Consider the following 11,798-nt stretch of genomic DNA (forward strand, 5'->3'; position numbering starts at 1 on the left):
ACAAAGTCCAAATTTAAACAAAAAGAAAAATAAAAAATATAACCAAAAAATAAATTTCTTCAAGTCTAGCAGTAGGGGCAACTATTCTCGAACATATATAACAGCAACCCAGTGATCGAAATTGCAATCCTAAAAACCCAATATCTGAAAGCTCAATCCCTCAAAACCTAGTATTTGGAATCTCAACCCCTCTAAGAAATTTTTTTTAAGGACAATTGCAAACCCCAACAGATATTCTATAGACACAATTCAAAATCAGGGGTAATCATTCGACCCTAAGGCTATGTTTGGTATGGTTGTGCTTCTCAGAAAAGCTGGTTTCTGCTTATTTCTGATAATAAGTGGCTGAAAAGCAAAACAGCTGAGTGTTTGGTAAACTGGCTTTTTATAAGTGCTGTCAGTGACAAAAGCAGTGTCTTAAAGTGTTTGGTAAACTTAAACTGGCTTGTGTTTTTTGTTTGTGGAATGACCAAATTGGACATAATCTCTTATGCCTTGATTGTTTGGTAATACAATGTTGTTCAAATGCTCTTGTTATCATTTTAATCTTTATTATGGTGTGATAAATTTTTGTTAATTTTTAATTTTTATAAATCACAGTGACCATATGATTAATATTAGATAACCGAATTCTAACTTTTTAATTCATTTTACCTAATGCACAATAATAATCAATTGAAAATAAAATTGAATGCAAACCATGATCAATATTTGTACCAAAAGCCTTGTGATACATCAATTTATCAAATACTGAATTTAAGGAACATTATTATCGCATTCATACATTTCAATTTTCAAGTTTCCTAGCTAAGTTTTACATGATGAAAGATAATATAACTTGCTGTGTTGCTTGGTATTCCGCTTGATCTCCCAATGACTCTGAATTAATACCAGTTGCAGCAACATACATATCAAGTTTTCCTATTGGTATTCCAGTTCCAAGAACTCCAAGGTCACCTATCCAGTAGGAAAAGAAACCAAGAGACTTTTAGTATAAAACAAAGGAAAATGAAGGATAACGATGAAAAATAAAAGCAGGGGATGGCAACAAGCATACCCATGTATCAAATCACTTATCCACACAAAATATGTTACAAAATTATGTGATGGAGCTCCCTTGATATTATCCATTTGAAATCTCCAAAGACAGAGTAAAAACTGTAACATGTGAAAGGATACCATATCTACATTCTTCAAACCAGGAAGCATATTTGAAAGGAATACAAGCATATAGAGATGCTCTAGCTATACAAAGTATGTAACCAAAAAGTTGAAAAACACATGGACATGTTCCCACGGAGCAGTGAGATATGAATATATGATGAGATTCTGAATATCACTTTCCCTATAAAATAATTTTATTAATTTCTAAGTTTAATCACTGCCTTGAATGATGACATCCAGAAAACCTTTTTAACACCAGAAACGAGCAATTAATAGTAGTGCAGTGACAGCAACATATACAGAAACGGATTCAACTTCCACACAACCTGCTTGAAACCTGTGTCATTCATTTAACCAGGCTTTCCTAACATATACTTGCCAGAACTTCCATACTGAGATTAATAAGCGCCAGCAGAAAAATATTAAACGTATTTTAAACAAATTTATCCTTGAGAGAGTTGAGGAAAGGGTACCCAATGATATTTTAAATGTATTATCCCAGATATTTTTAGCAAAATGGATGACATCCTGACCTGTGAATCTGTGATGGTGTACAGGGGGGAATAGACAGAAGAGAATGAAGGAACAAGCAAAACCGGAACTGCATAATGAAGGAACAAGCATAACCATACATGTTACATAGCTATTTACGTTCTAGAATTTATATATGTAGTATAAAATTCATTTTTTTTGTAGAATCAAATATTTCAAAAACTATTATTATTAAATGGAGTCTACCCCTTACGGGTACTATTGTTATTAAAACACTCTGGGTGTTTCTTCATATTATCATATACATACATGTTAGACTAGCATATTAAAAGGTAAAATCCCACTGGCGGCCAACAAACAAAGTAACTAGCAGGAGCAAATCCTAATCTTGCAACACAGAGAGTGTAAATTATCATCAATCTATAACTCTATCTAATCAAGTGAAATAAAAACAAGAAGCAACCAGTACAGAGAGTGAGAACAGAGAGTAAATTCCAATCTATATAGCTGAATCTAATCTTGCATCACAGAGTGTATAATCCCAATCTATAACTGTTGCATAACCCTGATGTTGAGATCAGTATCCAAAACCAGAAGGCAACAGTTCCCAAAATTAACACAACTTAGTTCCAAAATCATAGTTCCAACTTAAATATTTACTTACATGGGTCTATACCAATTGCAGAATATCAACATCTCAAACATTTAAAAGCATCACAACAGTCTTTTGTGTCTGTGCTAGAAGTAGAAACAAAAGGGGATCAACACCAATCAACACAAGTGAAAAGGGTCCAGAAAATTCACCAAATTAAACAAAATCGAACTCAACCCACTGATATCAAATGATACAAGGAGGCTGGCAGTACCCAAATCATAGGCCTTCATCAAAATCATAGAAATTTGAAACTGAAATAGATATAAAAACTAACCTGAATCAAATCGCCAAGCAGCCTTGCTTGAGTGAGGCTTCGATTTCCAACCCAAAATCGTGATGAAAGGCTAGATGAGGCGGCGTCAGAGGAAGAGAAATTGATGGGGCATCTGTGATGAGAGGGAGAGAGATTACTGCGGCATCATCTATCAAGCGGGGTTTCATGGCAATCAAGTAATTGCCTCAACCAAAGGAGGATAGAGACCGGTATTATCAAAATTTCATTAATCTACAGTAACCAGTGCCACAGTGATTTCCTGAATTCTGGCTGTTAAAAGCAAGGGGGAAGCCGCTTCTGCTTTCCGACGGAAGCCACAGCAACTTCTGGAGAAAGCTGATGAGAAGTTGGCTTACCAAACACTTAAGGGTCTTCTAATTATAAGCAGGGGAGCTAAAAAGCCCCCCAAATGCAGAGTAAGCCACCCAGCCCATCCCATGCATTAGGACGAGCCGGCTTGACCCTTTATCAAGGTTCTAAAAAATGCTAGGCGCTAGTCGGGCGGTATTCCGAGGCCTAGCACCCAGGGGCCTAGGAGGGGACTAGGCGTTTTTTTTTTTTATTATTATTTTTTACACTAAATACAAATGGATTAAATTGTTCACATAACTCTTGATATTTTTCATTGGATAATGATATTCAAATACTAAAATCACTTAATAATTTGATTGAGTAATATATGCAAACACTAAAACCAACTATTTTAAATTGTTCACGTGCTCTTATCTAGGGGTGGGCAAAAATGACCGAAAGACCGAAAGACCGGAAGGGACCGATCCGGACCGGCCGGTTCGGGCCGGGTTTTAGAAGGAAATTAAGTGTTTTCGGGCCGGTTCGGTCCCTATACTCAGCGTGGCGGTCCGGTCCCGGTTCTTGATTTGCTTGACTGCTTGGCCGGTTCGGTCCCTGTACTCAATGTGCCGGTCCGGTCCGGTTCTTGACTTGCGGTGACTGCAAGGACCGAAAAAACCGAGCTTGTATACGTGTCTTCCAATTATTGGAAGTCCATTGTGTTAGTATGGACATGACCACATGTGATTATTAAGTTAAGTAAACTAACCTAATTTTCCTCACTTCCTCACTTCCTCCCTCAACTCTCTGGCTCTCTGCGACTCCGCCTCTCACAAAGTCACAATTGGTCTTCCTCAGTCCTCACCTCTGCGGCTCTGCCTCTCAACTCTCACAAGTCACAATCGGTCTCTTGCGTCTCTGTCCCAGCCTCCAAGGTACCCCAAGGTGGTCTTGATTGGCGACTCCGGCGTTGGCAAGTCCAATCTCCTCTCCAGGTACTACTGCTTCTTCTTCTCTTCTCTTCGATTCTTTTATGTTTTGGTGGATTTCTGGTTTTGGAGTGGATTTTGGTGCAGAAATGAGTTTGATTTGTGGGATTTGGTTTCAGCCTTCACGGGCAGATCTGGTGGTTTGTGGTTGCATGTGGGTTTGTTGAACATTAATAGCTGGCCATAGCTGTGATACTGTCATCAAAGCGACGGCACTGGTACGTTAAAACTGCAGTCGTACTTTATTTTCATTCATGTTTTGTCTACGTTTCTTTTGGTAGTGGTGGATCTAAACTCAAAATGACCACCAGCAAAGAGTGCTAGATTAAGAAAAGTGGTGGATCTAAATTCATATATTTCCTGAATTCCAGTACTGGGTAGTGGGTGCGTTTTAGGTTAACCCAATTCAAAATGCAGAAAAAGACTACTATTCTTTTTGCACTCGTATACCTTATGTGCATTACACAGCTCACAGTTGTGCTTTCTTCGTTCCTTTTATGGCTTTCTTAACATTATTTGTCTCACATGAACACAGCTACCAACATTACTTCTGTTGCCCGCTGCAGTAGTACTTGGTTATATATTCAATGGAAAATTGGTGTTTGTGGGAATTGGTTTGGTTTTGTTTTAGTTAATTGGTTTGGTTCTGTCTTTCTATTTGTTAATATGATGATCCATTGTTTTTTTTGTTTTTTTTGCCCTTCAATTTTCTTGTTGAGTGCGTGAACTGTGCAAATTTAAGGTTTTATTCAGTTCTATTCTGATGTTGCAGGTTGATAGAGATGGTGGTGTCTTTGGATGAAAGACACGTCGGGGGGAGGATTCAAGGAAGCATATCAAGTGTGCAGCTGAGAGATTCTTTGCCACCAACTTTTCAAGTTTAGCAGACTTGAGATTCCTTTTTGGTTTGCATGTTAGAGGTCCACCGAAAAGCTGTTTTGAATTGGTCTTCAAGGATTTTTTTAATAGGATTACTCTAATGCTGGTTTTCTTAGATTTTATCTTTTGAGAATTACATCTTTGTGTGACCAGAGATCTAGTAAAACTTTATGGTTGTATTGATATATGTATCGAATGTATTTTGGTACCATTCATAGGATAATAGAAAGGAAATTTTAATATTGTCATTCTGCATATTTTATGTAAGTTAAGGAATAATAATTAAACAGGTATCAATCTGCAGGGAGTATCAATCTGCAGCTAGGTTGTATGACCTGTCAACAAAATTTGGTGTTTGTGGTATAAATGTATAACTATGTAATGTATAAATGTGTAATACAATGTCTTTTTAAACTGAAATGTGTAGGGAAAAAAATTTGAAGACGGAGGAACAGCTGCATGGAATTGAGCATGGCAGCATGGAACTGATGGAAGTTTGGTTGTTCACTTGTTGTCTTGTTGAACATTGTTTTGGTTTTTAATTTGTTATGTTGTTAAGACAATATGTGTTGGTGAATTTGCTGTGTAACTGTGTTGATTGAAATCATTGAATGGTTATTTGCAAGATGGATTTATTTGCAGCCTTGCTGCTAGTGCAGATTGCACTTTGCAGAATGGTTTATTGGTTTTATTTTCACCATTACTCTTTATACTCTTTAAACAGAAGCAGGTCAAGCAGCAAAATGCAGCAGTGCTGCAAAGATTGACTGGAACCGAAAACCCGAAAAACGGGCCGGTTTTTGTCCCGGTCCGGGTTTATCTCGGTCCCTGTTATATGCAACAACGGTCCCGGCCCGAAGCTTGACTTTCGGTCCCGGTTCCGGTCCCGGTCCCTATAAAACTAGTGTCGGTCCGGGTTTAGCCCGGTCCCAGTTTTCCACAATTGCAAGACCGGCCCGAATTGACATTGCCGGTCCCGGTCCCAGTCCCTGTAAAACCGGTGCCGGTCTGGGACCGTGCCCAGCCCTACTCTTATCTCAATTCCCAAACCTTATCATGTTAACGTGGCCACACAACCAAAACTGCTCACTTCCTCTCTCTCTCAAACCACCTGCGCATAAACTCTCTCTCCCACTTCTTCTTCCCTAAACTCTGTCTCTCTCTCTCTCTACACAGTACACACTACCAAAAAATGGAGAAGAATGAAACCCATCTTCTTTTCCATTACCTTCACTTTCCTCCTCTTCCCCCTTCCACCCCCTCCCTCTCCCAACTCGAAAATTAGAGACAGTCACAGGCATAAGGCGTCACCGGTGACTCGAAAAGAGCCTGAGAAGAGAGGACCTGTGCAGCTATGCCGGAGAGAGGGAGAGAGAAGAGAGACGGGCCAGACGACGATTTAGAGTGGTTTTCGTCGATTTTGGTTTTAACTTTCAAGGTTTGAAAGGTTATAAACAAAACAAAGAAATGGAGGAAACGCCTAGGCCCCGACCGCCCAGGACGACTAGGCAGCCGATTTTCAGCCTGACGCCTAGCTTGATCGACTAGGCCAAAAGCGGAATGGCATGGAGGCGCCTAGTGCCTAGGCCGATTTTTAGAACCTTGCCCTTTATCAAATAGGGTAGGGTATGGGCCACGTATATGAAGTCCGGCCTGTTTGAGCCCGTTAGGGCCAAACCCTGTTGGGCCAAGCCTTTTAAACCCGCCCAATCAAGCGCTAATAATTTTCTATTTTTTCTATTTTTTAAAATGTGTTTCTCTTTTTTCTATAAAAATCAAAGGAGATCCAAAGACTAAATAAGGAGGTATGAATATATATATATATATATATATATATATATATATAATGAACAACAATACTAAACGAACGCGCGAGCGCAGCCCTTCCACACGTGCATGGCACGTGCAAGAAGGCTAGTATATATTAAGTTAACTCCAAGATATATATATATATATATATATATATATATATAGACACACACACACACACACATACAAATCCTATCGAGAGCGAGGCCTTGCTCTGAAATTAAAGTGTGAGGTTAGAGTTTAGAGTCACTTTTCGGTCTCATATCCACATCTCAACCGTTCAGTTTTTAGCTACTAATGTATAGATCATCTCTGCAAAATTTCAGCCAAATTGATGATTTTTAAGGTATCAGCCAAATTGATGGTAGTTAAGGCATTGATAACTGCCTTAAAGCTAGTACAGTTCAGGTTGGACAGATTCAGTTCGTCCATTGGTTTAAGCGAGTTAGATACCTTAAAGATCATTAATTTGGCTGAAATTTAGCAGAGATGATCTATACATTAGTACCTAAAAACTGAACGGTCGAGATGTGAATATGAAACTGAAAAATGACCCTAAACTCTAACCTCACACTTTAATTTCATAGCGAGGTCTCGCTCCAGATAGGATATGTATGTATGTATGTATTATGTATGTGTGTGTGTGTGTATATATATACATATTAACTATGATAAAAAAAAAATGAATCTTGGATTACCTAAATAACCATTGAGCCACATTTTGAGAAAAAATAAAAATATTGTATTTTTTTTGTTAAACAAAAGAAGACTCTTTTTAGAAGACCACCTTCACTAGTTCCTAATAAGCGGGTAAGAATTAACATATTTAAGCCCGGGCCTGCCTCACCACCTCTAGATATTTACAGACAGAAACAAATTACAGTAAATTCATGTTTATTAAATATCGGTGGCTTCTGGAGTTCTGGTAGTTGAGAGAATAGCTGGTGGTGGCATTATGGCTCAAAGCCATGTCAATGTTGCATGTGATGGAGTTAATTGGGTAGTTATGAAAACCAGTTGACTCAGAAACACTGGAAGGACAGAATGGCATGGCATGCAACATGATCGGTGGCCTAATTTGCAGAAAGCTAATTGCTACGATATTACGCCTACATTAATTTTTGCACAAAATGGTCATTAACTAAGGGACACCAAAATGCACATATAGGGTTCAATCCTATAGAGAGATCGTCACATTCGAAATCATAGTTCGATCTCAGCTCTATCTTCTTTGCCCTTGTTTGGTTGTATGAGTTTTCCATATATAAGTGATTAACTTTCCGAAACAAGAACAAAAAATGAATCCATATATAAGGAAAATTTCACAAAGCCTAGAATTCGCAATCTAAACGAGGGGATAATGTAGTTGGAACTGGAGCTGCTTTGTTATAGGTTAGGGACCTCCATTGGAATTCATTTGTGCACACAATGCTGATTAATCCAATAAGGGACACCAAAGTGCATATAGGGTTCAACCCTAGAGAGACATTATCAATTGGGAATCACAATTTGGATCTCAACTAGCCCTATGTCTTAATGTAATTAGGTGATTTAGTTGGAACAGGAACAGTTTTGTTAGGAAATTTATATGTTAGGGACCTCCATTGGAATTTGGGGTCCATGGTCATTAGCAATTGTCAGGATCTTCAATAAATCAAGTATCGGAATGGATATCTGTTATCTTTTGTTGCCAACACAAATCAGTAACTGTTGCCATCAAACTTTGCCAGCTTTGTGTTGTTTTTTTTTAGTTGGAAATATAGCCTACCACCACGCGTTATCTGCATGTTTAGGGGCCTTTGGGAATTTATGGCACGTTTACTTACTTGGAATGGAAAATAATCATGAATCGGAGATAAGTAGAATAGGAGAAGAAAGGAATCGGTATTGATTCCAGAGGAATGATTCCTAAACCCATCTCCCCCCTTCGTAATCGAATTCTTGATAAGAATGTAGGACCTACATCCATTCCGATTCCTTCAGTGTTAGTAAACGCAGGAATTCTTTTACCCGGAATCATTCCGATTCCTTTATGTGTTAGTAAACACAGAAATATTTTTACCCCGTAATCATTCCCTTTCCTTCCAACTAAGTAAACATGCCCTTAATGAGAGTCAAAGGGAACTTTCAAAGAAAATGGTGTAGTGAGAATAAAAGCTAAGAACAAGAAGTTGGGCTTTGTTCAACAATGTTTTACAAAACCATAATTTGGTGAAATGGTCGGTAAAGCAGCTCAGACTCACTATCTCGGTGAGAAATTTTACAATATGTTAACTTATGATAAACATACAATTATCACTCGTAGAATTTAATTACTCAAACAAGAACTTACTTTAGTTTAATGGTAAGTTGGTAACCATATAAACCTTAATAATGACTTTTTCCTAGTTACCACATAAATTGTCGAAATGGTAATATGAATCTTAAAAATGTTAAATATTATATGTAAATGATAAATATTACATGTAGATGAAATAAAACATATATGAGAACCGAATTGTTAATATATATAAGATCATGGTTTCAAGCTAGTTTACGACCACATTGAGCTAGTCTACCATTAATGTACAATTATATTAGGGCTCTTGACCATTTACCTAATTTGGGCCTAATAAATACTCATTTACTCCACCAAAAGATTTGTGTGCCTACTTACCCAATTTAAATGTAAAAAGACAAGTTTTCCCTTTAAATAATTAAAAAATTATTGAAGATCTTACCGAAATCCGGTCATCGGCGGCCAAAATCCTATCACCGGTAGCCGGAGGTTTCCAAAGAGGTCGCGGGAGACTTTTATTATCCATCCCCCCCCCCCCCCAAAAAAAAAAAATTTATAAAGTTTATTGGGGGGCAATTAATAACATGTTTATTGGGTATTACTGGGGGCAATAAAATAGGACGCCGAACTCCGGTCACCGATCCAAGGGTTGCCAGAAGTTCACAAAGAGGTCGCCAGAGACTTTTATTAGGGGGCAATAAATAGTTTATTGGGTATTATTGGAGGTAATAAACAATTTATTGGGGGGCAATAAATTAAAACAGGACACCGGCTGCCGGGATAGGATTCCGGTGGCCGGTCACTGGAGTTCAGTGAACTCTCTCTCTCTCTCTCTCTCTCTCTCTCTCTAAGTGACAAAGGGAGACAGGATAAAATTGTTCAAAAAAAAAACTTAATTGGGTATTAGGGCCAAAAATATGTAATTTGTTGGATAAGTGGGCAATCTTATAAGATGTTATGTTTGGGTAAATGGGATTAGTGTAGTTCAAATTTGGGTAAATTGACATTTTTCCATTATATTAATATATTGTACACTGTTTTAGTTTTAATTTTTAACTATTAAAAACGTTTCAGAAAATCATGTTGTGTGAAATGGTTATCTTTTTGGCTATTTTTTTATATTTTATTCTCATTCTCTATTTTTGTTTCAAGACAATTTGAACCCTCTCTCTATTCTAAATGAAATAATACATCAGGTCACAGTTTTAGTCATCACAAAAAGAACGTGTTCTGAGTATATATGGCTAATGGAGGTTCGAGGTTCTAGTTAGACCTCCAAATTGAATATTTGGACCTTCGTCTTTTTTTCAATTTTTATTAGATTTTGTCAGCTTATATGAAAAGACAAATAAGGATTTATAATATATATTCGAACACATTATTCTTACCTTGGCAACCAACTTCTTCAATTTTTCTGTTTACTTGCAAAGCATATATATTCTTCCTCCATCATCTTCCTTTTTACTCTTTCTGTTTTCATTCAAAGAGAGAAAAAAGATGATGCCAAAACATTAACCCAAATTATTATTGAATCCCAAATATGATTGCAAGAACAACCTACTCCAATCGGAGTACCATCGACCCCTAAAAAAATAAAAATTGGCTTTCCAGATTCATGGAATCATGGCTAGTCTCCAAACTTAGCTTATAAACACAGACTTAAGATTCCAAATTCAAAGGTCCTTCTGACCTTCTCCAAATTGTACAAAAACAAAATTACATCTTGAGAGAGTGCCTGAAGAATTATACTTCCGTACATCTTTCAAACTCCAACCCCAGGCCATAGTTGGGAAATACATGAATAAAGAGGGCACATCGACTTCCATAATCACCGAATCGGATGAATACGATGGTAAGAGAATGGTGGAAGATGATGATACAGAATCTGGGTTTTAATATAGGATGGCAAAAAGGTTGTGGCTGGAGATCTAAGATTAACTTGCTTAAACCAAATTTCCCTTTGAGTTGTTTCAACTTCACATTACTATATGTAGTTCATAATTAATTATCAATAAAATTATTTCTTCATGTTAGTTGTGTAAGGGTGTTTTGATAAAATTAAGGAGGTGTAATTAGCTATATAACTATTCAAAAAAGTGATTTGGAGGTTTATAAGCAGGAGAGGTTCAAATATCAAATTTGGAGGTCTAACTAGAACCACCTTAGGGCGAAATGGTAATGTATCTATTCATAGTTTCATACACGTAAGCACGATCTTTGGGATTCTTTTAATTAAAGCCTAGAAGGCCCGGTTACAATAGGAGAGGGCCTAATCCAAACAGGGGGATGATTCAGTGCATCGACATAAATGGATGGTTAGATTATATTAAATACACTCTTAGATTATTAATAAAAATATTAATTATAAATATCAAGGGTTAAGACCATCTTATAAGTGTTGGGTCATTTGTACCGTCGGTACAGAATAATTTCCATCCAAACAGCATAAATATATTTAAGCATAAATCCAGCCAATTCATTAATGGTGATGAATTGTATTCCTAATCTCAAGGACCGAAACGTCTATGATTGAGACTCTCGAACCTTTTTGTCATCTAAGAACTTTTGGTGAAATTCGGTAAAGTTTTCATGCATGAAAATGAAAATATAGTGAAAATATATTAGGTAGGTTTGGGCAAAAAATACTTGAAAATTCAAAAATCCGAAAAACTTGGCCGAAAATGACAGATCAGGCCGGTAGTGTTGAGTGATGCATCTTTGTCAGGGTTTGGGCCTAATGAAGTGGTATATTAGGTCGGGCTTGGGCCCAAGAATGTAGTGTTGAAAAAGACCAAAAAGCCCGGTCTTGACATGTGTCCGCTTCTCATTTGCTATGAGGGGCAGTATTATTCTACAATCATGCATTCGAACTCACCTGATAAGGGGTGTATAAAACCCCAAATTTCCATTCAACCCAACCACAACCATTTTCCCTTAAGTCATTTTCTAGTTTTGAAACCCTAAATC

General features: G+C 37.3%; 1 long non-coding RNA gene across 1 annotated transcript; it reads right to left on the minus strand.

Annotated features, from left to right (window-relative positions):
• Nucleotides 1-710: 710 nt before the first annotated feature.
• On the minus strand, nt 711-2,709 carry LOC112185363. Its single transcript, XR_002930213.2, has 2 exons — nt 2,586-2,709; nt 711-957 (listed from the first exon to the last, which is right to left on the minus strand). It is a non-coding gene; the product is annotated as an uncharacterized LOC112185363 (long non-coding RNA).
• Nucleotides 2,710-11,798: the final 9,089 nt, after the last annotated feature.

This window comes from Rosa chinensis, chromosome 2 (genome assembly GCF_002994745.2).
Source record: "Rosa chinensis cultivar Old Blush chromosome 2, RchiOBHm-V2, whole genome shotgun sequence".
In the NCBI taxonomy this organism is placed as follows: domain Eukaryota; kingdom Viridiplantae; phylum Streptophyta; class Magnoliopsida; order Rosales; family Rosaceae; genus Rosa; species Rosa chinensis.